General features: G+C 41.8%; 1 pseudogene; it reads left to right on the plus strand.

Annotated features, from left to right (window-relative positions):
* Positions 1-421: 421 nt before the first annotated feature.
* LOC131507040 (lanosterol 14-alpha demethylase-like) lies at positions 422-2,139 on the plus strand (annotated as a pseudogene).
* The last annotated feature ends 3,988 nt before the right edge of the window (positions 2,140-6,127 follow it).

Consider the following 6,127-nt stretch of genomic DNA (forward strand, 5'->3'; position numbering starts at 1 on the left):
CCTTCCTCTCACACACCACAGAGCCACAGAGCTTAAGGTTTTCAGGGTATAGAAATAAAAAAATGCTCCACAAAAAATCCATCAAAACTACAGCATTCTCACCAAATTAGCCTTAGGATTTTCTCCTGTAAATATGGAAATGTAACTTGAAAAAAATTTTTTTTGGCGGGGGGGGTACCTGGGTAGCTCAGTCGGTTAAGCATCCCACTCGTGGTTTCGGCTCAGGTCATGATCTCATGGTTTTGTGGGCTCCAGCCCCACATCGGGTTCTGCACTGACAAGGCGGAAACTGCTTGGGATTGTCTCCCTCTCTCTCTGCCCCTTTCCCACTCATGCTGTCTCTGTCTCTCTCAAAAATAAATAAACTTAAAAAAAAAGTTGTTTTTTTTTTTTAAATAAAAAATCAGAACTGGAGGTCAAGGCCGCCTCCAGACACCCAACTGCTGTTTTCTCTAGCTCTGTGGATTTGGAGGAGTGGCAGCGACCTTGGCCTCCAGCTTCTCCAGCAAACTGTAGTGACTGCCGCAGGGCCATGATAATGTTGCTGGGTTTACTGCAGGCGGGTGAGTCGGTGCTCGGCCAGGCTACGGAGAGGGTGACTGGTGACAACTTCCTATCCACGCTAATTGCCTGCACTTCACCCTTGGCCTAGTCTACCTGTCCTGCCTTGCAGTAGGCCACCTGGCTCCCCGCCTGCCAGGGCGAAAAGTCCACCATATGTTTTCTCTACAATTCCATTCCTTGGACATGCCATAGCATTTGGGAGAATTCCAACTGAATTCCTAGAAAATGCATGAGAAGTATGGACCTGTATTTAGTTTTAACACAGTGGGCAAGACATTTACTTACCTTCTGGGGAATGGCGCTGCTGTACTGGTTTTTCATAGTAAAAATGAAACCCTGAATGCAAAGAGTATCTACAGATGTCTGACAAACCTGTGTTGGGGAGGGGAGTTGCATGTGATGTGCCTAATCCTAACTCTTTTTTGGAGAAGAAAATGTTAAAAACTCGCCTTAACATAGCCGGCTTTAGAAAGCACATTTCTATAACTGAAAGAGCATGCGGGAGAGAATCCCAAGCAGGTTCCAGGATGTCAGCACAGAGCCAGATGCGAGACTTGAACCCATGAACTGTGAGATCATGCCCTGAGCCAAAATCAAGAGTCAGACCCTCAATCAACTGAGCCACCGAAATGCCCTAGAATACTTTCAAAGCTGAGGAGAAAGTGGAGAGAAAAACTTGTTTGAAGCGCTTTCTGAGCTCATAATTTCAATAGCCAGCCATTGCTTACATGGAAAGAAAATCAGAAGTCAACTCAATGACACAGTGGCACAACTGTATGCAGATTTGGATGGAAGTTTTAGCCACGTAGCTTGGCTGCGGCCAGGTTGGTCCCTTTGCCTAGTTTCAGACACAGGGACAGAGTTCATCAAGCGGTCAAGAAGATTTTCTATAAAGCAATCCAAGAACACAGATAGTCAAAAGAATTCTCCAAACTTTAGTAGATTCTACTTACAAGGATGGACATCCTCTGACAGATGAGGAAACGGCAGCCATGTTTCTTGGACTGCTCTTGGCAGGGCAGCATACATCCTCAATCACTACACCTGGATGGGCTTCTTTTTGGCCACACGAAACTGTGTAACTTGGAACAGAAAACAGTCTGCGAAGATCTGACTCCTTTAATTTGTGACCAGCTGAAGGATCTAAATTTCCTTGATAACTGTGTAACAGAACCATCAAGACTTTGACCTCCTATAATGAACATGATGAGAATGGCCCAAACCCTCCAGCTACAGCAGGGTGTATCACTCCTCCAGGACATCAGGTGTGTGCTCCTCCCACTGCCAATCAAAGACTTAAACACTTATGGGTAGAACATCTGGACTTTAATCCTGATTGCTACCTTTGGGGCAGTCCAGCATCAGGAAAGAAGTTTGCCTACGTGCCACTGGAGCAGAGCATCATTGCCACATAAAGGAGAATGTTGTTTATGTTCATATCAAGACAATTTGGTCCACTAATACTTCATTTATGTGAACTTGATCTCAATGACAGGTATTTTTCCCACTACGGATTACACAACCACGATTCACATGCCTGAAAACCCAGTTATCTGATACAAAAGATCAAAATGAAAAAGGCTGCAAGGAACCGATATGTGACACATCACTGTAAACCGCATAAATATTTGAAGAGAATGAAGTTTACGAAACAACTCCTGGTGTATTTCTCTTCTTTTGAGTGTAATTTTAAGTGACAGTTAGCTTGGGGCACCTGGGAGGCTCAGTAGATTAGGCGTCTTGACTTTGGCTCAGGTCATGACCTCATGGTTCGTGAGTACAAGCCCATTGGGCTCTCTGCTGTCAGCACAGAGCCTACATCAGATCCTCTGTCCCCCTCTCTCTATGCCCCTCCCCCACTTTAATATTTGAATAAACATTAAAAAAATTTTTTTAAACAAAAAATAAATAAAATACAGCTATCTTAACTTATGCTTTTTATATTTTCTTAATTGAATGGTTCCACAAAATCTAATGGCATTTCAGATTATTTCATAATAGTTTTATGATGGATATTTACTATATATGCTTTATTTAAGGAAATCAATCTCATTAGTAAGAAATTACTTAGGGGATCTTAGTAATTGATAGATTCTTAACAACATACATAGCTCTTGGCAAGTAAGTTCAGGGTATTGAAGTCTTGGACTAGATCTGCAAGTGTAAATGCCCACTGAGATACTTAGAAATCTTAGGTTATTTATTTACTGGGTAGTGTTTGTGTGTGTGTAAGGAGGGATGGGTAGGAAATAAACTCACATTTAAAGCCTTGGATAAAAGAAAATCCCATCAATTGTTTTGGTATGAAGACACTCAGCAATGACGGAGCTATGTTGTAGAAAAATGCTCTTTGAAATTTTAACTGGAAGCATGGTTTCCAAGAAATCAAGAGAGCTCTGACAATGACTTAATAATGTTTCCTAAAAAATATATATAATTATTAACACTAAAGACTGCACATGTAAATTGATCTAATTACTAAATATTACATATTTATCTACCTCATAAATTTATATGTGGTTCCACATGGTCACGTGTGTGTGAAAGCCCAAGATAAAGTCCTTAAGGGATAATTTTTGTTCTCTTTGGCTCTAGGTGGTTTCCTGCTTCCTCTCCAGAATCTAATTAGGGATGTTTCTGGTTTCAGTTGTCGGTCAAAACTTAATTTAGGTTAAAAACCTTTTTTTTTTTTTTCTTTTTTTTTTTTTAAATACAGAATCAGAGATCGGGAACTCCAGCTTTAAGAGTAATATGAAGCAGGGTCCTTGGGAGTAGTATCATTGGTCACATGTGTGAAGCCTGTGTTCAAGAATCAACTCAAATTATAAATGGGTATCTGACTATGTATCTGTAATTTAACCACATAATCTGTTTTTACCAGATGAAGCCAAAATATTTTCCCTTGGGTATAAGGGAAAGATGCTGGAGGACCATAAACTATTTGTGAAGGCAAAATCTCTGTTGTCTGAGGGAAAAAAAGAAAAAAAAAAAAATCGAGGATCACTGGTGGCCACAATTTCTCCTGACAAGTAAAAACATGTACTTACATTATACCTGCAGTAAATATAATTTTTAAAAATTACTTATATCAACTAAATGTAAATTTGGTATTAAGAATTATTCTTATTTTACAGATGGAAGACCACTGACAATATATATATATATATTTTTAAGGCAAGATTACTAATATAACTAAGTTAACAGAGTTAGGGATACAACTGTAACTAGATTTTTGTCATCCCTTTTTCCTTTGGTAGATTAAAAATACTAAGAGAATCCTTATGAGCATGGATGGAAAATAATAGGTCAAAGGAGGGTCAGCCCTACAGAAGTAGTTAACTGCACTTCAGCCTGGATGGAGTAGCAGAAACCAGATTTACTCTCTCACCTGAAAAACAAGGGGACAGAGAGGATGAAATACATGAAATAAGTTTTCAAGACACGGGACATCAAGTAATGAAGGGGATGGTGATCTCTAAGAGAGAAACAAACAGTTGCCCCTTAGTTCCTTAAGAGATTTTACACAAGTCACTGCACAGTGAAGGGGACCCAGATGGAGCCCCACAGATGCCTTGAGCAGAGGTCAAAGAATTGAGTCTGGATAGACTTGTAGCTAGGTTTCTCAATGTAGTACAGGAATATTAGCATATTGCAGTTAGCATATTGTTTTGCCTTCCCACAAAGATTCTCTATCAGAAACACTCTGGCCCTTATATACATGATTTTAAGTCTGATTCCTTATTAAAAATGCTTCAGTATGTCTAATTTATCATTGTACTATGTCTGATTCCACAAAATATGACTAAGGATTTAATATATTAAGTTTCATCCTTTGAATTGCTCCCATTAGGAAAATAAGTAATCAGGACCATCCTGAAAAGTACACGTATGCATGCTATATGGTCTATTCACGTTCCGAAATGGAGTAAAACATTCTACATGAGCAGAAGCTTGTCGGTGACTCATAAAGGTCGCCCTCACACACATCATTACAATATCCCAGCCAAGAGTTTGCCAAACCATGACCAAAATGAAAAGGAGAAAAATATATTTGCCCTGCATTAAGTGTCAGCTACTAGATTCTGTACAGAGGTATCAGCTTAATAGCTATTTGTCATAGTTGGGCCACACTGAGCCAAAATAGCCAACCAGTGACTCGGTCATCAGATGCATGCTTTGCCCTGGAGAGAGCTTGATGCAGCCAAGGCAGCTGTGCAGCTGAAGCAGACCCTAGGGCTGCCTAAATACCTCTACCTCTGCTGGTTTTAGTGGCTTAGCTGGTGGCCCAGCACAGACCCCCATCCCCCAGAGATGGTCACCATGCCCTTCATAGGCTGGGGTGGTTTACCATGTCCCTTTATGGTCACAGGTGGGCAAAGGAGCACCTAGAAAACGCAAGTGAATTATCTGGATTCCACTCATATTCCTGTCACCATCGTGTAAAAACAGCCCTACCCGCATCCTGATGAAGAGAGTCACTTATCTCTGCCCAGACTGATCTCTTCTCTCCTATTGGTCTCTGGACATAAAAAGCCAGAAATGGTACGCTACCCAACCCACCACAAATGGATTATCTATGGGGAACACAATGAAATAGAAATACCTTTGATTTAGGGGTGCCTGGAAGGCTCAGTCAGTTAAGCGTCCAACTTCCGCTCAGGTCATGATTTCATGGTTCGTGGGTTCAAGCCCCATGTCAGGTTTTGTGTTGACAGCTCAGAGCCTGGAGCCTGCTTCGGATTCTGTGACTCCCCCTCTCTCTACCCCTTTCCTGCTCATGTTCTGTTTCTCTCTCAAAAATAAATAAATGTATTAAAAAAAAAAAAAGAAATCTTTGATTTAATGAGTATCAGCGACTTAAAGGATATCAAATCCTTGCAGAGTGTTGCCTCTGAGCTGCTGCCATCAGTGTGTCTTCAGCACACCATTACACGCTTCTAGAAGCCATCCTGGTAGTGAGTTCACACCATCTTCCAGGATCCCAACCAGGATGTTAAGTCCTATTAAGACAGCTCTTATCCTGCAACCCAAGGACCTAATGTGGGTGCTATTTAACTCTCCCCTAATTTACGTTCTGACTTGACCTTCATCCTGATGCCTGCCTCACGTACTCTTCCAGCTGGCCAATTCTTACAGCTCCTTTGGGGTAGGGTTTATTTTTCTCTGCAAGCCCAGTACCTCTCCAGCTGAGTGCTGCTTAGCCCTAATTCAAGGCCTAGTAACCTGGAGATAGGACAAGTCCTGAAGGGGGCACCTGTTATCGAGGGAGAGCTCGGCTTTGCCAGCCAGCTTGGGGGTGGAGTGGGAATGTCTGCCCTTACCAGAGAAGGGTGGGGCATGACTGTAGGCTCAGAAAGTTCAGTAGGCAGCGGAGTAAACATCTTTAGCAGCATCCATTCAGGTGCCTCCACCTCACTTGTCGGGGTCCTGGCTTTTCCCAAAAAGTGCCTTGACCTTGGCATAACGGACCTGCCTTGATTGGCGACTGTCTTTGAATTTTATCCAGACAGACTATTAAATCCTGGGCTTGGTCCTCAGTTTTCTCAGCCATCAGGCTGAGATG

Source organism: Neofelis nebulosa, chromosome 3 (genome assembly GCF_028018385.1).
Source record: "Neofelis nebulosa isolate mNeoNeb1 chromosome 3, mNeoNeb1.pri, whole genome shotgun sequence".
Taxonomy (NCBI): domain Eukaryota; kingdom Metazoa; phylum Chordata; class Mammalia; order Carnivora; family Felidae; genus Neofelis; species Neofelis nebulosa.